General features: G+C 45.7%; 1 protein-coding gene and 1 long non-coding RNA gene across 3 annotated transcripts in view; one reads left to right on the top strand and one right to left on the bottom strand.

Moving 5' to 3' along the window:
• The first annotated feature begins 5,487 nt into the window (after positions 1-5,487).
• The window catches only part of cacng8b (calcium channel, voltage-dependent, gamma subunit 8b), a 40,891-nt gene continuing 23,628 nt past the window's right edge, over positions 5,488-22,750 (top strand). The window contains exon 1 of the mRNA XM_017714605.2: positions 5,488-5,708. The gene's annotated coding sequence lies outside the window, so the exon portion shown is untranslated. The remainder of the gene's footprint in view (positions 5,709-22,750) is intronic.
• Positions 7,500-21,893, bottom strand: LOC108437487. 2 transcript variants are annotated; one of them, XR_001858627.2, is made up of 5 exons: positions 21,792-21,893; positions 21,220-21,291; positions 21,075-21,131; positions 15,902-16,006; positions 7,500-8,063 (listed from the first exon to the last, which is right to left on the bottom strand). It is a non-coding gene; the product is annotated as an uncharacterized LOC108437487 (long non-coding RNA). The 2 variants fall into 2 exon arrangements; XR_001858629.2 differs by lacking the exon at positions 7,500-8,063 and adding an exon at positions 15,614-15,688.

Here is a 22,750-nt window from a genome sequence, read left to right as displayed (position 1 = left end):
TCTCAAGGAGCTCAGCTGTGGTTTTTAGTCTGGCCACAGATGAGATGTTGCACCAAAGAGAGAGAAAAAATCTTAGGCTGCTAATTGTCGCTGACGCATTTCACTTCACCGTCATTTATATAATTTCTGGCCAAAACAGCCGTTAATTAAGTTAATTTTGTTTATTCAGTGTCAGGAAAAGAAGCAGAAAACGAATATTTAACAGAAAACTACACAGAAGTAAAACACCTGAATACAGTCGCTCTTTACTTTTACTCCAGCTTCCATTCTTCTCAGGAGACTCGCTTTCAGTTTCTCAAAGAAATCTGCAGACAGCAGAGGAGGGAACAAGTCACTAAGCTGCAAGTCTCGTTCCAAGTCCCGAGTCATGACAGCAGAGTCTCGTTTCAAGGCCTGAGTCAAGATAGCCGAGTCTCGTTCCAAGTCCCGAGTCAAGATAGCCGAGTCTCGTTCCAAGTCCCGAGTCATGATAGCAGAGTCTCGTTTCAAGGCCTGAGTCAAGATAGCCGAGTCTCGTTCCAAGTCCCGAGTCAAGATAGCCGAGTCTCGTTTCAAGTCCCGAGTCAAGATAGCCGAGTCTCGTTCCAAGTCCCGAGTCATGATAGCAGAGTCTCGTTTCAAGTCCCGAGTCAAGATAGCCGAGTCTCGTTCCAAGTCCCGAGTCATGATAGCAGAGTCTTGTTTCAAGGCCTGAGTCAAGATAGCCGAGTCTCGTTTCAAGTCCCGAGTCATGATAGCAGAGTCTTGTTTCAAGTCCCGAGTCAAGATAGCCAAGTCTCGTTTCAAGGCCTGAGTCAAGATAGCCGAGTCTCGTTCCAAGTCCCGAGTCAAGATAGCCGAGTCTCGTTCCAAGTCCCGAGTCAAGATAGCAGAGTCTCGTTTCAAGTCGAGTCCCAAGTCAATAGTCATAATACTTGAGTCCTAAATAAGTCAGTCTACATTCTTCAGATAATTTAAGGTCAAAACACTGAACAACGGTAAGAATACTGTAGCCTTTTAATGACAGCATGTTAGCAATGTATGGCATACTGTATACAAATTTCAAAAGTACTACTGAACTTAATAAAAAAATACGTGTTTAAAGGTAATTTTGGGGAACATTGAGCGCGCAGTACTAAAATACAAACTAGCTCAACCAATTAAAAACAACTGAATTCAGTTTAGACTGAATTTAGACGACAACAGGAAACAAAACGACCAAACTGAACAAAGTCTACAGAAAAGACAGCAAAATGACGGTGAATACTGGAGCTGAATTCGACTTTTTTCACCAGCAGCTTCTTTAATTTTACGTTCCACCTTAAATGGTGCAGCAGTTATATTCCAGCGCCTGACTGCTTCACCATTTAAGGTGGAATGGCAAATTCCAATACAAAGCTGACAAATAACTTCAGCCTCATGGTGAATGCTGCACCTGTTTTACCTGCAGAAGCTGTAAAACTGGTCAGAGACGCTGGGGCTCTTTTGTTTTACTACCGTGAGGAAAATGGCCAGTTGCTTGGTGAGTTTCTCCTTCGCTTGCGTCCAGCGTATGGAGGCGAAGTTGAGCTGTAACTTTCCTCTTCCAGAATAAAACAAAGGAAGCATAAGCACAGTGACAGACGTTTGACGACGTGGCCTTTCACTCAATTTATGGCAGGAAATGAATTCATTCACATGAAAAATAATCGAGAGTCCTGTCAGACTTGATTGCAAAACTTCCACTTTGAGTCTCGAGTCTTTCCGAGTCACGACACTCAAGCCCAAGTCACTGGTGCTCAAATCAAAGTGGAGCCCCAAGTCTTTCTTAAGTCGAGTCTAAAGTCAACAAATTCGTGACTCGAGTCCACACCTCTGGCAGACACGCCTCCAAAGTTCAGTCTTAGAAGCTGGTTTATGATTTTCTGAAGTAATCAAACCCATTCAGTGGTGCTGAGGTCTGGACTCTGGGGTGGTCAGTCCATCATTCAGCTTCTTTGTTTGATGTGTCCGTCTCCTTTTCTCAGTGAGGTTCTTCTTGAACAGCTACACGTCCTTTCAGACCCACAGCGCTGAGTGGTCTTCTCACAGTGGAAGGATGGACAGAAACACCTGTGGATGTTCTCAGATCTGAAGCAGCTTGATCTTCTCCTCTCTCTCAGAGATCAAAGCTTTCACAGTGCTGTTTATCTGATGGGGGCAGTTTTGGGGTCGACCAGGTCTTCCAGGTGGCTGTTAGGAGCCTCTTCTTTGTAGCTTTTAATAATTTTTTTTAACTCTAGTTTTGGAAATTCATTTGACGTCCTCCATCCTTATGCAGGTGGACTATATTCTATCTGTTCTCTTCAGAAACATCTCCTGAAAGTAAATAACTTTAATGTCTGTTTTGACCAGAATTAAATAAATAAAAAGGTGGTCTGTGCTGCTCAGTGCTGTGTGTGTGGTGTGCAGTGTTTGATGTGATGTTTTTGTATTGTGCAGGTTGAAGGACTGCAGTCCTTTATTATAAATGCGCAGCGGGAACTGAGAGCTTAGCACACTGAGGACTGAGTGTCTGTGTGAGTGTGTGTTGTACACAGGGGCTGTTAGATTAAAACACTGTTCTCCACTCCGCTGTGCGCTACAGTGTACTCTCACCCTACGGCAACACGCACACCGATTGATCAGAGAGAGAGAGAGAGAGAGAGAGAGAGAGTGAGTGTGTAGCTTTCTTTCTTTTCAGCACCACCATTAATGCATGAAAGAGCTGTCACCCTGCATTAACCAACCCCGCTCTACAGAGAAAGAGAGAAAGAGAGAAAGAGAAAGAGAGAGAGAGAGAGAGAGAGAGAGAGAGAGAGAGGTGGGGGTGAGAATGGAGGGGGAAATAAAGATAGAGATACAGAAAGAGTGGAGGGAGAGGGAGAGAAAGTGCAGAGGGGGAAGAGAGAGGGAAAGAGAAAGAATAGAGGGACAGAGAGAGGGAGAAAGTGTACAAGGGAAGAGAGAGGGAGGGAGAATGGAGGGGAAATGGAGACAGAGAGAAAGAGGGTGGAGGGAGGGGGAAGAGAGAGAGGAAGGGGAAACACAAAGCATAGTGAGAGAGGGAGAAAGTGGATGCAGGGAGGGAGAAAGAGGATGGAGCGAGAGAAAGTGGATGGAGGGATGAAGGGAGAAAGTGGAGTGAGTGAGGGAGGAAGTGGAGTGAGGGAGAAAGTGGATGGAGGGATGGAGAAAGAAAGCAGACGGAGGGAAGGCATAAGTGGAGTAAGGGAAGGAGGGAGGGAGAAAGTGGAGGGAAGGAAGGAGAAAGTGGAGGGAGGGAGGGAGGGAAGGAAGGAGAAAGTGAAGGGAGGGAGGGAAGGAGAAAGTGAAGGGAGGTAGGGAGGGAGAAAGTGGAGGGAGTGAAGGAGGGAGGGAGGGAGAAAGTGGATGCAGGGAGGGAGAAAGTGGAGTGAGTGAAGGAGGGAGGGAGGGAGGGAGACAGGAAGAAAGTGGAGGGAGGGAGAAAGTGGAGGGAGGGAGGGAGAAAGTGGAGTGAGGGAGGGAGAAACTGGATGGAGGGAGGGAGGGAGAAAGTGGAATGAGGGAGGGAGAAAGTGGAGGGAGGGAGGGAGGGAGCGAGGGAGAAAGTGAAGGGAGGGAGAAACTGGAGGGAGGGAGGGAGAAACTGGATGGAGGGAGAAAGTGGAATGAGGGAGGGAGAAAGTGGAGGGAGTGAAGGAGGGAGGGAGGGAAGGAGAAAGGGGAGGGAGAACATGGAATGAGTGAAGGAGGGAGGGAGGGAGAAAGTGGATGAAGGGAGGGAGAAAGTGGAGTGAGTGAGGGAGAGAGGGAGAAAGTGGAGGGAGGGAGAGAGGGAGGGAGGGTCAGGAGAAAGTTGAGGGAGTGAAGGAGGGAGGGAGGGAGGAGAAAGGGAAGGGAGAACGTGGAATGAGTGAAGGAGGGAGAGAGGGAGAAAGTGGATGCAGGGAGGGAGAAAGTGGAGTGAGTGAAGGAGGGAGGGAGGGAGGGAGAAAGTGGAGTGAGGGAGGGAGAAAGTGGAGACAGGGAGAAAATGGAGTGAGGGAGGGAGAGAGAAAGTGGAGTGAGTAAAGGAGGGAGTAAAGGAGGGAGAGAGGGAGGTAAGGAGAAAGGGGAGGGAGGGAGCGAGAAAGGGAGAAAGTGGACAGAGGGAGGGAGAAAGTGAAGTGAGTGAAGGAGGGAGGGAGGGAGAAAGTGGAGAGAGTAAAGGAGGGAGGGAGGGAAAAAGAAAGGGGGGGGAGGGAACGAGAAAGGGAGAAAGTGGAGGGAGGGAGGGAGAAAGTGGACGGAGGGAGGGAGAAAGTGGACGGAGGGAGGGAGGGAGAAAGTGGAGGGAGGGAGGGAGGGAGGGATGGACAAAGTGGACGGAGGGAGGGAGAAAGTGGAGGGAGGGAGGGAGAAAGTGGAGGGAGGGAGGGAGAAGGTGGACAGAGGGAGGGAGAAAGTGAAGTGAGTGAAGGAGGGAGGGAGGGAAAGAGAAAGGGGAGGGAGGGAACGAGAAAGGGAGAAAGTGGAGGGAGGGAGGGAGGGAGAAAGTGGACGGAGGGAGGGAGGGAGAATGTGGACAGAGGGAGGGAAGAAGTGGACAGAGGGAGAAAGTGGACGGAGGGAGGGAGAAAGTGGACAGAGGGAGGGAGAAAGTGGACAGAGGGAGAGTTGGATGAGAAAAAGAGAAACTTTAAGGAAGAACAAACTGCTCTATTAAATTAACCAGCTTTTTCATAAGGGCGTAGTGTGTGTTTGATAGCTCTGTGTGTGTGTTTATGTGTGTGTGTTTGCGCACACACGCACGCACACACACACACGTTTCATTGTATTTCACCATGAACAGCCGCCTATAATTCAGAACTTACTGACTCACTCTCTCATTCTGTCCACCACCCTTCTCTCTCACTCTTCACCATCTCTCACTTTATCTCTACCATCCCCTTCTCTCTGCCTCTCCCTCTCTCCCTCTCTCTCTTCAGATGAGGAGCATTCCTGTGAGTGCAGTCTGATCCGTGGCCACAAGTCCGTTCTGAAAGCGGATGAACTAAACTGGGCAGGACGAGTCTGCTCCAACATCACACACACTCATCTTGTTTTTGTGAATTGTGGGGACATTACATAGACTACCATTCACTTCCTGAAGACTGACTCAAACCTTAACCAGAACTACCACCAGACTAACTCTTACCCCAACCTTATCCCAAACCTAGCCCTACCCCTAACTTTAGCCCTACCCTCACCTTAAACTTTAACTGCTTACATTGTGGAAGAAAGGTCCCCACAACGTGAGTGTAGGAACAAATCATGGGTCCCCACAACGTGGCATAAACCTGACACACACACGCACAGTGAGAAGAGGCAATTAAGTGTGAGCTAATCATCTCTACACATCCATTAAAGACTGAGATACCACATACTGCTTATGTCTCTCTCCCCTTTTATTCTCTCTCTCTCTTCATCTCTCTCTGCGGAGAGAGGGGGCGGAGCCAGGAGGAGCGCGTGCGTCGCCATTCGGCCGCACGCACGCACGCGCCCGTGGACCAAATCCGCGTTGCAGTGACGCGAGGCTGAGCGAGGGAGCGCGCGCGCGCGTGTGTGTGTGTGAGAGAGCGAGTGGCTGTGTGTTTTATGTGCGTGCATGCGCGCGTGTGTGCTGCTGAGACTCGACACGCAAAACGGAGCCCAAACTCCGGTGAGCTCACCCAGCGCTCGCGCTCACGCGCTCTCTCTCTCTCTCGACGTCTCTCCGCCAAAAGCAGGTAAGATGCTCGCTCTGCTATCTAAATGACGCGGGCTGCTTGTTTGATCTTTTCTTTTCCTTCTTTATATTTGCATATTGGCGTGCGCGCGCCCATGTGCAGTGCAGTGAACGAGCGGCATCACTAACGGGGGGGGGGGGGCTGACGACAGGCGCGCGCGCGCTGGGCAAGCCTGCAGTTGCGATGCTTTGAAGTCAGCGTGCAGTTGTGGTGCACATCTCTAAAATAGATAATAATAATTAAAAAACAATTTAATTCAGTTTAATTGGGAAGCAAACAGTGCAGCTCGCGCCGATGCGCCTCCACAGCTCGCGCTTTTTTGCGTGTACGTCGTGTCCTCGTGCAGTTGTGGGTGCACCGCGCGCCGAGAGGGAGACGCTCTCTTTCAGCCGCGCTCTAATGAATGCACTGCGGCGCGCTGTGTACCGACGCTGCTGCTCGCTGCATTGCACATGGACACGCGCATGCAAACGGCTGCGTGAGGGGGAGAGGGAGGGTGAGAGAGAGAAAGAGAGAGAGAGAGAGAGAGAGAGAGAGAGAGAGAGTGTGTGTGAGAGAGAGTGTGTGAGAGAGCGAGAGTGTGTGTGTGTGTGTGTGTGTGTGTGTGTGTGTGTGAGAGAGAGAGAGAGAGAGTGTGTGTGAGAGAGAGTGTGTGAGAGAGCGAGAGTGTGTGTGTGTGAGAGAGAGAGAGAGAGAGAGAGAGTGTGTGTGTGTGTGTGAGAGAGTGTGTGTGTGTGTGAGAGAGAGAGTGTGTGTGTGTGTGTGAGTGTGTGAGAGGGAGAGAGAGAGAGAGGCACACGGGCCTGTGCGCAGGGAAAAAAGAAAAAAGGAGAAAAAAGCTTCACGTGACCAGAGCAGGAATATGTCAGCTTGGGTTGGGGGAGGAGGAAGAGGAGGAGGAGGAGGAGGAAGAGGAGGAGGGGGGCTTCATCCCCACATTAATAACACCACACATCACACACCTCACCATTACAGGCCGCACGCGCCTTCTGGAGTGCACGCAGAAGCTCGTGCAACGTGGCCGAGCAGCTGACCTTCTGCTGAAGGGCTCGTCTGGGCCGGGTCTGATCTGCTGCTTTCAAAGTGATGCAGTGAATTCACCACAGAGTCAGATCCACTACACCAACACAGCTTCAGCTCCGAAGGCCAAAAATATCCGGACGGCCCTCCTGTCTGCTGTCCAGCTGCTTTACGGTTGCGGACAGCTGAGCACGACTGCGCACGTCTTGTATGATCTCCACAGAAAAACACCAACAGAAAGGGGCACAAGATGGTTCTTCGAGGGTTCTTTAGTAAAGACAGCGGTTCTATGTGGCACTATATGAATATCCAAACGATTTGCATGCTTAAATGGTTCTTCAGAATGGTGGAGAGTGTGCTGTGTGTGGTTCTACACAGCACCAAATGGGGTTCTGTCACAGTTACTATGTCAAATGTCAAACCTTTTCAAAAAGGTTCTATACAGAACTACATCTAACACACCGGTCAATCTGAAGAACCATTTCCAACATCGACACACTTACAAAAGATGGTTCTCCAAGGGTTATTCCGTAAAGGCAGTGGTTCTGTTCAGAACCATATATAACTCACCGGTCAATCTGAAGAACCATTTCCAACATCGCACTTAAAAAAGATGTTCATTCAAGGGTTCTTAAGTAGAGACAATGGTTCTATTCAGAACCATGAGTTCTGTTTAGAACCATTTCATGCTTAAATGGTTCACTGCATGGTCAACTGGTTCCTCAGATTGATGGAGAATGTACTGTAGATGGTTCTGCATAGCTCCAAAAAGAGTTCTGCTATAGTTACAATGTCGAGCTTGTAACAGTAGAACTCAATATAGAACCATATATAACTCACCGATCAGTCTGGAGATTTAACATCTACTATATGGTTCTTCAAAGATGCGAAGAACCATAAGTTCCATGTAGAAATTTTCACGCTTAAAATGTTTTTTCGCATGAGCTAATGGGTCTTCGACTGATGGAGACAGAGTTGTACACGGTTCTACATAGCACCAGAAGGGTTCTGCTCTTATGATGTCAAGCTTGTAACCCTAGATGAACTATATTTGTTGCTAAATAAACATTTGAAGTGGTTCTATATATAGCTCGTGGTTCTAAGTGGAACCACTGCCTTTAGTGAAGAACCGTGTTTTTGAAGAGTGCAGTGTAAGAGCAGAGGCTGTTACTGCAGCAGAGGGAGAAACTCCCCATTAATGCCCTTCATTTGAGGGGAAACGGTGTCTACAGCCCAGTGCAGTCTGTGTTATCAGGGTGGAGATGATGAATGACTTCAGTTCAGCACTTTACTCCATCACTGTTTACTCCAGTTCAGTTGCACTGTGATACTGATCTGTAGAGTGCAGGTAAAAACCCTTTTAACACAGGTTTTTTTTCCCCACACAATCTGCAAATGTGCACAATTTATGGAAAAAGAGAGAGGAATAACCCCCCCCACCCCCACCACCTCCTCCTCTAATCAGCTGGAGTGTTGTAATAAGCCTGGGGATGAAACCTCTGACTGAGATCAGCTCTTTTTATTCTGGGGCAATTTAGCAAATAAATGATTTTGCAGAAAGAGGCCCTCAGCGGCCGGGGCTCTACACGCTCGGCCTCAGGTGTGTGCGCTAAATGTAGAGCCACTACAGATGCAACAGTTTACATGCACTCAGTAATCTGATCATAATCTGATTTCTGCAGGTATCTGATCAATCAAATGGTCACGTAAACAGCACACTGATTTCTTAGATCGGAGTAAGATCCAGAAATCTGATGAAGAGGCTGCGTTTTAGCTCAGCAATCAGATCCATCAGTGAACTCTTACTCTGATTTCTGTCAGATTTCTCAGTCTGGACATGTGCGAAAACAGACGGCAGTACCGGAAATGAGCGAGCAGCGTTGCCGTGAGACGCGGCACAACGCTTTTGGAGCGAAATACATGCCTTGCGAAACGAAGGATTTAAAAATCTTCATCTTCTAGATCAGAAGTCTTTAATTAAAATTCAATAAGGTCCAGTCAGAGAAAATTTCCTCAAGCGAAGGTCCGGAACATGATAAACGCCTGGCTTTCATTATGCGTCAGTGCTCATCGTAATGCACAGACCTCATTGGCTGAGTAGTGTCACGTGGGATATGCACAATGAATGGGAGTTTCCCCGGCTGCTAAACCAGCGCCGTAAAGGCTAGAAAAGTTACTCTGATTAAAACAGGACCACCCTTTCAAAATTAACCAGAGTTTATCGGTTACAGGATCAGGTCCGCATAGGACAGCGTCTGGGTCCGGACTCGGACCGTGGTCCGCCTATTAGTGACCTCTGCTCTAAGTTAAGTGTTACTTTTTTAATCCCACAAATGGGGAAATTCCACCTCTGCATTTAACCCATCCGTGAAGTGAAACACCACATACACACTAGTGAACACACACACACTAGGAGGCAGTGAGCACACTTGCCCGGAGAGGTGGGCAGCCCTATCCACAGCACCCGGGGAGCAGTTGGGGGTTAGGTGTCTTGGTCAGGGACACCTCAGTCATGTGCTGTCGGCTCTGGGGATCGAACCGGCGACCTTCCGGTCACAGGGCCAGTTCCCGAACCTCCAGCCCACACTCTAGATGATATATGTTCATTTTTTCAGGTAAAGTGGCAAGAAAAAGCCGCGGCATCACGTTTGAGTCTTACATCACATTTACGTCACGTTGTCTTCTGCGAGTTTATTGGCTGGTTGCAGAAGAGAAATCTGATTACTGCCTGACTCATGGAGACCCGGAGTTTCCCCATTATCCGATCACCCAAGTGCATGTAAATGTCTTGATCGGATTACTACTGTTGACTAAATGCCAACTGAGCGGAAATGTTCACACGCTGTTGTGCCATTTTCCTTAAAACAAAAGTCCTTGGTTCTTCCTATTGTTCATATCACTATAATCATAACAAAACTTGGTTCAGAAATGGTCTTAACAGCCTTTAATGTTCATTAATGTAACAGGGTTTTATTTTTATTTTATGTAATTTTGGACCGTGTTCATTAGTCTATTAATCATGATGTAGTGGACAGCTAAATGTTTCATATGACACTATAAAAAAAGTTTCACACAGTCGCTCTGACAGACTGTAATACTCTACAGGAAGCGTAGGGGGCGATACGGCTTCTACTGTTTCATTTAAAAAGCTCTATAATGTTCATATGATCCACACAGTCGCTCTGACAGACTGTAATACACTACAGGAAGCGTAGGGGGCGATACGGCTTCTACTGTTTCATTTAAAAAGCTCTATAATGTTCATATGATCCACACAGTCGCTCTGACAGACTGTAATACACTACAGGAAGCGTAGGGGGCGATACGGCTTCTACTGTTTCATTTAAAAAGCTCTATAATGTTCATATGATCCACACAGTCGCTCTGACAGACTGTAATACACTACAGGAAGCGTAGGGGGCGATACGGCTTCTACTGTTTCATTTAAAAAGCTCTATAATGTTCATATGATCCACACAGTCGCTCTGACAGACTGTAATACACTACAGGAAGCGTAGGGGGCGATACGGCTTCTACTGTTTCATTTAAAAAGCTCTATAATGTTCATATGATCCACACAGTCGCTCTGACAGACTGTAATACACTACAGGAAGCGTAGGGGGCGATACGGCTTCTACTGTTTCATTTAAAAAGCTCTATAATGTTCATATGATCCACACAGTCGCTCTGACAGACTGTAATACACTACAGGAAGCGTAGGGGGCGATACGGCTTCTACTGTTTCATTTAAAAAGCTCTATAATGTTCATATGATCCACACAGTCGCTCTGACAGACTGTAATACACTACAGGAAGCGTAGGGGGCGATACGGCTTCTACTGTTTCATTTAAAAAGCTCTATAATATTCATATGATCCACACAGTCAGTCTGACAGACTGTAATACACTACAGGAAGCGTAGGGGGCGACACGGCTTCTACTGTTTCATTTAAAAAGCTCTATAATGTTCATATGATCCACACAGTCGCTCTGACAGACTGTAATACACTACAGGAAGCGTAGGGGGCGATACGGCTTCTACTGTTTCATTTAAAAAGCTCTATAATGTTCATATGATCCACACAGTCGCTCTGACAGACTGTAATACACTACAGGAAGCGTAGGGGGCGATACGGCTTCTACTGTTTCATTTAAAAAGCTCTATAATGTTCATATGATCCACACAGTCGCTCTGACAGACTGTAATGCACTACAGGAAGCGTAGGGGGCGATACGGCTTCTACTGTTTCATTTAAAAAGCTCTATAATGTTCATATGATCCACACAGTCGCTCTGACAGACTGTAATACACTACAGGAAGCGTAGGGGGCGATACGGCTTCTACTGTTTCATTTAAAAAGCTCTATAATGTTCATATGATCCACACAGTCGCTCTGACAGACTGTAATGCACTACAGGAAGCGTAGGGGGCGATATTTCACTGCACCATAAAAGGAGAATCATTTGTCACACAGAAGGAACTTTGAATGTTGGTGCAGTGACAGGATGAAGTGTGAGGAGACCACGTAAGGCATGACACTTTGATTAGTCCGATAATCAAATAATAGTTAATAGATTTGTCACTAACGGATTCTAGAAATAACCATCATTTACAGCTGTAGTGGCGGACGATGCAGATGACGGATAGGCTGGTGCCGCAGTTTCCTTTCTTAACTCGTTCTCGTCCATGATCTGTTCTCTTTCCTCCCTGCGAGTCTCCGCAGTTACATATCCTATCAGACTGAGGCAGTGAGGTGAAGCAGCTCCACTGCAGCACACACAGATGGAGCTACTGTCTCATTGCGGACCGTCTGTAGTGGGGCTGTGGCAGTGTTAACGCTGTGCTGGGAGCCGATTGGTTGTGTTATTCAGTGCAGCCTCTGCCTCGAAGTTCTGCAGTGGCGTAGTCTACGTGATATGCCGGTATACACTGTTTGCCCACTAAGAAACCCGCTAGATGTGTGTAGACCCACTAAAAATGCACTCTTCATCACTACCATCATAACAAACACGCGTCATAACAATTGTGCATACAATTCTTTCATAGGCGACGTTTGAGTTCAGAATACTGCCAACATTTAAGGTGGAACGGGAAAATTCGCACAAGAGTCTCTGGGGTGCGAGTCCTAGTCTCGAGTCTCTGGGGTGCGAGTCCTAGTCTCGAGTCTCTGGGGTGCGAGTCCTAGTCTCGAGTCTCTGGAGTGCGAGTCCTAGTCTCGAGTCTCTGGGGTACGAGTTCTAGTCTCTAGTCTCTGGGGTGCGAGTCAGTCTCTAGTCTCTGGGATGCCAGTCCTATTCTAGAGTCTCTGAGGTGTGAATCCAAGTCTTTGGGGTGCAAATCTGAGTCTGGAGTCTGGCGTTCAATCTGTGAGCGGAGTCACAAGTTTCTTGAGGGCAAGTTAGAATTTCCAAGGTACGCATACAAGTCAAATTTTGAGTCTCTGATGTGTGACTTTGAGTCAAGTCTGGGATGTGAATCCAAGGCAAGTCTTAAGTCTCAGGTTTGAGTCTGGGTCTCGTCCTGAGTCTCCAATGTTGTTTAACAATTGGGGGGGGGTATTAATTTCCTCACTAAACCCATAGCTGTGATTAGTAGGAATGACAGTGTTTGACTGAACCTGGCAGTGATAGAGATTTATGCATTTGCCCATTATTATCACAGTATGTGCAGGTTTGCCAGGCAAGAAATAAAACTGAAATCCAATCCAAATCCAGCTGCCAAAAAAAAAAAAAAAAACTCTCCCTCACTCCTCAGCAAGCTGGCTAATGAACTAAGAGCAAAAGCTGAAGGTATTCCACAAATGTTAGTTACAAAGGAATAACAAAGAATCCCTGCCTGGAATGCTTCCACCTCAGAAATAAAAGGAGTTTTATTTGGATGGCATTACTGCTACTGAGCGCTGATTGGTTGGCATTACTGCTACTGAGTGCTGATTGGTTGGCATTACTGCTACTGAGTGCTGATTGGTTGGCATTACTGCTACTGAGAGCTGATTGGTTGGCATTATTGCTACTGAGTGCTGATTGGTTGGCATTACTGCTACTGAGAGCTGATTGGTTGGCATTACTGCTACTGAGTGCTGATTGGTTGGCATTACTGCTACTGAGTGCTGATTGGTTGGCATTACTGCTACTGAGTGCTGATTGGTTGGCATTACTGCTACTGAGAGCTGATTGGTTGGCATTATTGCTACTGAGTGCTGATTGGTTGGCATTACTGCTACTGAGTGCTGATTGGTTGGCATTATTGCTACTGAGTGCTGACTGGTTGGCATTACTGCTACTGAGTGCTGATTGGTTGGCATTATTGCTACTGAGTGCTGATTGGTTGGCATTACTGCTACTGAGTGCTGATTGGTTGGCATTATTGCTACTGAGTGCTGATTGGTTGGCGTTACTGCTACTGAGTGCTGATTGGTTGGCATTATTGCTACTGAGTGCTGATTGGTTGGCATTACTGCTACTGAGTGCTGATTGGTTGGCGTTACTGCTACTGAGTGCTGATTGGTTGGCATTATTGCTACTGAGTGCTGATTGGTTGGCATTACTGCTACTGAGAGCTGATTGGTTGGCATTACTGCTACTGAGTGCTGATTGGTTGGCATTATTGCTACTGAGTGCTGATTGGTTGGCATTACTGCTACTGAGTGCTGATTGGCTGGCATTACTGCTACTGAGTGCTGATTGGTTGGCATTACTGCTACTAAGCGCCGAATGGTTGGGGAGCTGTGTGCTGAGTGCTGATTGATTTGCAAGTGCTCAGTGTTGATTGTTTAGTGTTATTACTACTGAGTGTTGATTGGTTGGCAAACGGTGTGCTTAGTGCTGGTTTTTTTGGTGAGCTATGTACTGAGGGCTGAATGACTGGCGAACTGATAAGCTCTTTGGCTGAGTAAAGTGGTTTGTGTTCACTGACATCAAGAATGTACTTAAGGCACTGTTACAAAGTCCTGTAAGTGGAGTTGAAAAGCTTTCAAAGAATATGACAGCAGTGTTGGCATATTTTGTGTTGTTCTGTGTTGAGTAAGCAAATGGATTCATCCGTTTAATATTATTAACCATGTACAAGCTACAGTTTTGCCCAAAGGCTTCTTTTCAGGCCATTAATTTTAGAATCTTTCAGAAGCGCCCCCTAGTGTTATAGAGATGTTATAGAGGTGCAGTTCTCCTCACTAGACATTCTCTGGCATAAGCAAACTGTAGTACTTCGCTGGCACTCCGGGACCAACCAAATCTGTCTGTATAGAAACTGAATGTAACTAGAGGGTCGGAATGTCTTCCAGATTGCACAGGGACATAAAGTCCCAGGCTGGAATGCTACATTTGGTTATCATGGCATTTTCATGAAAATAGCTGCTATCATGTTTAAAAAAGCTGTTTTAAAAACAACAAAAAGCTCTGTAATGTCAAGTCTTGGTTCTTATGATTTTTGGAAATAATTAAATAATAAATTAATTAATTACACCTTTAATCCAAAATCTCTGCATGTGCGCAAACAAAACAAGAACCAAACTGCTCAGGAATCAGTACATTATACAATTATTCCAATGCTACAACCACAAAATTGCCCACATGACCACATTATGTGCAATTCTGAGCAATTTAAACTCCAAAATTTGAATTTACCAGTGAAGGGACTTTGTTATAAAGACAAATGTTTTCAAGAAATAAATTACTTAATAGACAAACTCTAAAATACCTGCATAAGTAGTTGATAAATCAATGTCACAAGCCAGTTTCCCATTAATGAGCTCTTTTGACAGATGAGAAACAATCAGTGGTGGATAAATATACAAGCATCTGTATTAATTATCGTTTCTGAGGAGGCTTAACACAGGCTACATCAGAAAGGAGTTGAGAGTGAACTGGACTGTATGTAAATGCATGCCGTGGCATGACGGTGACATACACCAATCAGGTATAACATTATGACCGTTTTATCAGCTCCACTGACCGTATAGCTGCACTCTGTAGTTCTACAGTTACAGACTGTAGTCCATCTGTTTCTCTGATACTCTGTTACCCTGTTCTTCAGTGGTCAGGACCCCCATGGACCCTCACAAAGCAGGTACTATTTGGGTGGTGGGTCATTCTCAGCACTGCAGTAACACTGATGTGGTGGTGGTGTGTTAGTGTGTGTTGCGCCAGTCTGAGTGGATCAGACACAGCAGTGCTGCTGGAGTTTTTAAACACCTCAGTATCTCTGATGGACCCCAGCAGAGTCCACCAACCAAAATATCCAGCCAACAGCGTCCTGTGACCACTTATGAAGGACAGGAGGATGATCAACACAAACATCAGATGAGCTGTTGTCTCTGACTTTATATCTACAGGGTGGACTGACAAGGTAGGAGTGTCTAATAGAGTGGACAGTGGATGGACACATTGTTTAAAACTCCAGCAGCACTGCTGTGTTTGATCCACTCAGACCAGCACAACACACACTAACACACCACCACCATGTCAGTGTCACTGCAGTGCTGAGAATGACCCACCACCCAAATAGTACCAGCTCTGTGAGGGTCCATGGGGGTCCTGACCGCTGAAGAACAGGGTAACAGAGTATCAGAGAAACAGATGGACTACAGTCTGTAACTGTAGAACTACAGAGTGCAGCTATACAGTAAGTGGAGATAAAAAAAAGGACAATGTTGAAACAAGCAGGTGGTTTTAATGTTACGGCTAAAATTGCTGTTTTTTTTTTTTTTAAACATGCAGTCAAGTCCTTTTGTTCCTAAACTGGCTGAATGTTTGTGATATATAATCGTGATCCTCACTGCAGCCTTTATTGTGCAGCCCTAGCAGCCAGCGTGCGGATTAGGGATCAATGCTTTTAGCGTTTCAGCTTTAGTTTCCTTACCGTTTCCCAGAAACACTCAACCACAGTCAGGACCCAGCAGATTCTATTCAATACCCAGCACGGCAGGATGGCTGCACATGACTACAACTGTGTGTTGCGGCTGAAAAGAACAATGTTTTAGCTCATTTCACTCAATATATCTACGATCTGCAGAAGATTCTCACACATATTCACACTTGGTCTCTTTAGATTTAGGCTGCGAAGTGTAATAATTAACTCTTCCTCACACTGAGGCCTCTACAGGGACCGAGCTTCTCCCAGAACGAGCCTCTCTGCCTTAAATGAGACTCACTCACTGTGAATATTCACTCACCCATACAAATGTTGGCCTCGAATCCCAGGCAATGCATCACCGCTTGGATACACAGAGCCAGCGTTGTGGAATCAGTCGTCCTCCTTGAGGTACATCAGTCATTTCCTGTGTAGGACATGGTGGAAAAACAAAACGGTGACTCATGTAAACGGCTCCCCACTTCACAGCTAACACCACCACAGCCACAAAACACGACCCCAGTGCCGGGCCTTCATCTCTGACCGGGGCTGGGATGTAGTGGAACACAAGTATTGGGAATATGCATTCAGGCCCAGTCCCATTTCACCCCTCATCCCTACCACTTAGCCCTTAGCCCTCCGTCTGGGTCCGAACTCAGACCGCGGTCCACCTATTGGTGACTTTTGGACTTTTGGTGTAGGATATAGGGCACGTGATCAATTCTGAAGGAAACACTGTGCATTACTGTCAGTACAGACCAACCAAACAGGAGGCCTGTTAAGGTAATACTGTGCAGCTGAATTAATAAAGCCTGGCCTGAGTAAAGGGGTCTGAATATTTATGCAATGTTTGAAGAGTGGGAGTGTGTTCGAGAGAGCTTTCCAGAAAACACCTGATCAGCGTTATTGTGGACACACTGTATTTCCCTCGAGGGCAATGAAGATAAATGCAGCAGAGGCTGTTCTGCAGGCACATTCTGTGATTTTAGAGCCACAGAGTGGTGAACATCTAATACACTCTTCTAATTTGTGGTTAACGCTCCAAATCAGGGCGGCTCAACCTTTTATACCTCAAGGCCCGCCTTATTTATCACCTGAAAGCGTGTTTTAAGCAAGCCTTTTCACTTAGTTTGTTTTTGGGGGGTTTTCCTTCTGAAGCTTGGGTGCCTAAACCTGCGATGTACAAAGTTTATCTCTGAATAACATCAGCTTGTTATACTTCAGAAATCAGGCACTCATGGGTGATCAACTCAAACAGCAGGCCCAAAGTTTTACGTCACACTTCATCTAAGAAGCTCTTCGTTTGCACCAAAGTCCTTTCAGTTGCTGAATAAACTTTTGCATGAATTAAACCTGGAACGTTAAGGGGCTAATACTGTTTACCATTTGAAAACATTTCCATTCTTATTATTTAGCCATTGATTTTTCGGCATTGACGGCCCACTACAGACCAGTGGGGAGCCCGTGGTCTGTAGTGTTTTGCAGTCCAGTTGGGGTCCACAGCCCAGTGGTTTGCATTCACATTCACGGCATTTGGCAGATGCACTTATCCAGAGCCACCTTCAATTGTAGTCATTTCACACAGGTAGGTGAAGGCAGTGTTAGGAGTCTTACCCAAGGACTCACTCTTATGGTGTAGGGTGCTCACCCAGACAGATGGCTGAACCCCAGTCTACAGCACAGAAGGCAGAAGTGTTATCCACTATACTATACCGGTTAAGAAGCCCTAGATGCAAACTAAGGTTGCGGTAAGGGCTGGGTACTGAAATTCAATACCAAAAAGGCACCGAACAAAGTATCTTTGCCGGCAGCTGGCTAAATATCTCGAAGAGGTCGAAAGTCTGGCTCTACTACTAAAAAAATTAACAGTTCCAGGTGCAACAAGTGCCTCAAGATAGTGGCTTGTATTACCCATAATAGGTAATACGTCAAATCTGATTAAATATTTGATTACGCATGGAATTAATCTCCATCAAGAAAACTGCAGAATTTTCGACCGCATGAAGAACAGCACTGTGTCGCCACCGGAGATGCCAGAATCTGGGCTAAATATATTAGAACCACACGCAGACACCAGTGTTTCCAGTGTTTCCAGTGATAAAATATCAAGTTAACAGTTTACTGTGGCCCTTTCTCGCTTTGCCAGAGAAAACAAACGCTCGTTACTGTGCCGTCTGCCAGCTTTCTGTAGGTTTCATAAACGAGCCCTGTTAGCTACTTGCATATCGTTTTCGTGCTGGAGGTGAGGGCTTTGACCAGGGCCAGTTCTCCTTGCTCTAATGCCCACAGAGAAACAACCCCTTCCACTGTGGCAGAAAAGCTAAGGACGTCAGTTGAGAGGAGGGAAGATGCCACAGAGCAGTAACCAGGTTTACTGTTAAAGCCCTTTTCGACTGCTGATTGCCCCTGATTTAGGTAGAATACATGGGGTAGATAAATTGTTTTATCCCGCTATGGCATACCAATAACAGTGGAACAAAAATGTTAAAACCCGAGTATCAGCCCCCCCCCATCCTTAGATATGCTGTCAAACGCACTAATGCCTGCCTGGTTAGGTAATAGAAAAAGAAAATCATAATAATAATAATAATAATAATAATAATAATTATTATTCCTTTTTGTATTTTTTTTGTCACAATTATCGGAAAAAGTATCGTTTTGATATTGATATCAAATTGAAAGTATCGAACGATACCCAGCCCTACTTGAGATGCTCTAAACTGCAAGGGGTTGTGATGCTCGGGATGACAGAACTGGTCGGCCGTAATCACATCATTCATATATTCATACATACAAAAATATGTACAAAACAACAGAAACACCACATTAAATATTCATACTCAGTGGCCAGTCTATCAGAAACACCTGCCATATAGGTGCACTTTGTCTCGGACTGCATCCCCCATTAATCAATGCAAAAAGACCACCATAGTACCACGTATCTAAATGTAAAATAGTTATTATAATTATATAGTTATTATACATTATAATTGTGTTGTATTCTTAAGACTCTGCCCAGCAACTGGGTGCTAAATAGTGCTGAACCAAGACTTTTTACACGCATGTTCGCTGTGCTAAGCGTGTTACAGCTGGTGCAGACGAATCAGCCTATAGCTGAAAACAGCTGCATGTTGATCAGCTGAGGATTACAGTCCAGTCTAAAAGTCTCGCGCTGGTGGGGGGAATAAAAAGGGTCAGTTAACACACCGGAATCATCTATCATTTTCCTGAAGGCACAAATGTAGAGTAATTTCCCACCAGCTCGTTTGACCCTGCTGATTGGACAGACTTTTATTAAGGTCGCAGTCATTTTGATAATAAATTATACTGGCACCCATGGTAACTAGACCGGTTTAGGGTTATGTAATGAAAACGGATCTGAAGCCAGCGAGTGCCAAACGGAGGGCAGGAACAGGTGGATAAGCAGCACATCCATGTGTCAACGTCAAAGCTAAACATGCTAAGCACAAAGATAAATCAATAAATCGGCCCAAGACGCAAAGACAAATCTTTACATCTTAACATCTACATCTTACAACTTAAAACGCAAAGGTAAATCACTAAATCGACCAAAAACACAAAGATATATCATTAAATCGACCTAAAAGGCAAAGATAAATCATTAAATCAGCCTAAAACGCCGAGATAAATCATTAAATCGGCCTACAACTCAAAGATAAATCACTAAATCATCCTAAAACACTGAGATAAATCATTAAATCAGCCTAAAAACACAAAGATAAATCACTAAATCGTCCTAAAACACCGAGATACATCATTACATCAGCCTAAAACCAGAAAGGCAGTACATTTTGCTAGTTTAAAGGCTTTAATGTGACTTTCCTCTTTGTCAGAGTAAGTATTTATTCCTGTTTTATTTCTGTTATTCATAATTTAATGGTTAAGATGTAAACAGACTCATTCAGAGTGGTCTGAAATGCTCTGATGTAGAGAAACATGCGGTCACAGCACATGTTCACTGTGGTGGTGATGGGAACCAGACGTCCTCTATAATCTCCCTCAGAGTGTTGTTAAATGAAAGGGTTATAAATACAATGACAACATTTTATGTTTTATATTCTGGTGGAACGTGACAGGTAGTGAGCTGCGAGGCAAACCAGCCCTTAAAGAAGACTCGATTCAGATTTTCCACGATTTTACCATCAACCTTCCATATAAAACACAGACGTGTGGAGGCTCACTGGCTGTTTCTGGATGGTAAATAAAACGATTATATCCTGTTTTCCTGGCGACCCCTGGTTCCTACCACCACCACTGTAAAGAGAGGCTCTACAATCAGTCGTTGCACTCCAAATCTGACGTGAATGACTTTGTGTACATCCCTGTAAGAGAAGACAGCGGAGGGAAGAAACGTCTGCTGAAAAATAAAACTGAAACTCCCACTTTAACCCTTTGAGTGTTGTGCAGGTAAAGCAGATCGGGAGAGCAGGTGCAGAGGGGTGTGTGTGTGTGTGCTGGTGCAGTGGTGTGTGCTGGTGTGCTTGTTGGAGTAGAGCGGCGGGGAGGAGAGAAGGATGAGCTGAAGGTGAATGTATGGTAAACAGTGCAGGGGAGCGCAGGTGCTGCGCTCTAATCTTTCATTACAGCACTCGTTTCTCACACACACAGCCCCTCAGCCTGTTAGGAAGGGCGCAGAGGACACGCCGGCCCCGAAATTCATTTAGACGCTCGGAATGAAGGCTGCATTACTCCGGATGATTTCATGGGCTTGCCCACCTGCTGCTGATGCCCCTTCACTTCAATCTCTTACGTGCTCTGAGATTACAACCTCCTGGTAGCTTCATTGTGGTATTTACACAGATCAGCCATAACGTTCTGACCACCTCCTTGTTTCTACGCTCACTGTCCATTTGATCAGCTCCACTCTGTAGTTCTACAGTTACAGACTGTAGTCCATCTGTTTCTCTGATACTCTGTTACCCTGTTCTTCAGTGGTCAGGACCCCCATGGACCCTCACAGAGCAGGTGCTATTTGGGTGGTGGGTCATTCTCAGCACTGCAGTAACACTGACGTGGTGCTTGTGTGTTAGTGTGTGCTGCGCTCGTACGAGTGGATCAGACACACCTTTTAAACACCTCAGTGTCGCTGCTGGACTGAGAATAGTCCACCAAGCAAAATTGATCCACACCCTGCTCTGTGAGGGTCCATGGGGGTCCTGACCACTGAAGAACAGGGTAACAGAGTATCAGAGAAACAGATGGACTACAGTCTGTAACTGTAGAACTACAGAGTGCAGCTATACGGTCAGTGGAGCTGATAAGGTGGACAGTGAGCGTAGAAACAGGGAGGTGGTCATGATGTTCTGCCTGATCGGTGAAGATCAGCTCAGTGTCACAGTGCGATTTTGCCAGGTGACACAATGTCACGGTCATGGCGACAAGTACATTTTCTCAGTTAAGTAAATTTAATTCAATATTAATTTAAACTGAAAGCTTATACAGCTCTTTCCCTCACTTTCCTCTGGACCACTAACCTCCACCAGACCTGCTCCTTCAGTCCTGTCAGCCTCCTTCAGCTTCTCCCTCTCTCCCTGCGTTTAGGAACACATTCACTTTATTAAGCTCGGATTTACGAGAACTGAAGGAAATAATGAACAATTCAGCGTTTTTTCGTTCTACCTGGTAAACATCTCATCGGACTGGCCTCCGACGGAGCTGCTGCCTCTTCATTTCCATCTACAGGTCGAGGAACTGAGGGACATAAAACTGTGTTACGGCCTTTTCACACAAAGCTGAAGCTTCTGGTCTGAACTTTCCACCTTAAATGCTGCACCACCTTCACTCTGGCGGGAAAACCCGACAACAAGCTGAACGGCTTCGTCCCTTTCACCGACATTTAGCATTAACAGCGACTTATGTGGCAAACACAGGCGTCAATTTCCAAAATACTGATGATAAACCTAAAAACTAAGGATATAAAGAGCTGCCAGTCATTTATTTACACCCCTCTTGTTCGTTCACTCACTATGAAGTGATGAAACCGGTTAGCTTGCGTGCTAACGTTCGTTAGCTAGTGTTAGCGTTAGCCTAGCCTCTTTTCTTTACCTCACTGAACCCCAAAATTAACTAAATATGACAGATATTCGGGTATATTGACCATAATCCGCCACAAATCCATAATACAGGTGGATATTCACTCTTTTAGCACTGTTTCACTCCGTATAGCACAGATATTCTAAAGGTTTAGTTACGTTTCGTTTAGGGCTTTTAGCCTAAATCCTGTCCTCAGCTCGGCTACCGACTACCTCGCCGTGCATAAACAGAGTCCCGCCCTCAGGTCTGATATGATTGGCTTACAGCGAATAAGGTCGGATATGATTGGGTTAGAGTGAATGAGGTCTTATAGGATTGGCTGAACGTCACGCTAGTCAATCTCTGGTAGTACAGCAGAGACCTAAAGAGAATAATCCAGATTAATGTAAACAGGTTTTATTCCAGGTGATTTTTTTGGAGCATTTTTATTAGTCCAGAGATAATTAAATTTTCAGTTTTCATTCAGTGTAAAAGGACGGCTTCTGTGTGTAGAAAAATAAAAATGAAAAAAATCAGGATTTTTTGACAATGTGACATTTTACAAAAACACTGATCCTTACAGCAGCTAGTCTGTGTGTCTGTTACTGATGTTGGCACTACAGTGAAACTTTCAAACTTCCAAACTTCCAAAGCCTGAACACTTTCATAAAGTGATAACGGAATTCAACACCACCACCCCCTCTCTCTCCACTCTCTCTCTCTCTCTCTCTCTCTCTCTCTCTCTCCACTCTCTCTCTCCCCCTCTCTCTCCCCCTCTCTCTCTCTCTCTCTCTCTCTCTCCCCCTCTCTCTTTCTCTCTCTCTCTCTCTCTCTCTCTCCACTCTCTCTCTCTCTCTCTCTCTCTCTCTCTCTCTCTCTCTCTCTCTCTCCACTCTCCCTCTCTCTCTCTCTCTCCCTCTCTCCACTCTCTCTCCCTCTCTCTCTCCCCCTCTCTCTCTCCCTCTCTCTCTCCCCCTCTCTCTCTCTCTCTCTCTCTCCACTCTCTCTCTTTCTTTCTTTCTCTCTCTCTCCACTCTCTCTCTCCCCTTCTCTCTCTCTCTCTCTCTCTCTCTCTCTCTCTCCACTTTCTCTCTTTCTTTCTTTCTCTCTCTCTCCACTCTCTCTCCCTCTCTCTCTC

Source organism: Pygocentrus nattereri, chromosome 3 (assembly GCF_015220715.1).
Source record: "Pygocentrus nattereri isolate fPygNat1 chromosome 3, fPygNat1.pri, whole genome shotgun sequence".
NCBI classification, from domain to species: Eukaryota; Metazoa; Chordata; class Actinopteri; order Characiformes; family Serrasalmidae; genus Pygocentrus; species Pygocentrus nattereri.
The sequence above is the reverse complement of the archived record's forward strand: the minus strand, read 5'-3'. Positions and strand labels throughout refer to the sequence as shown.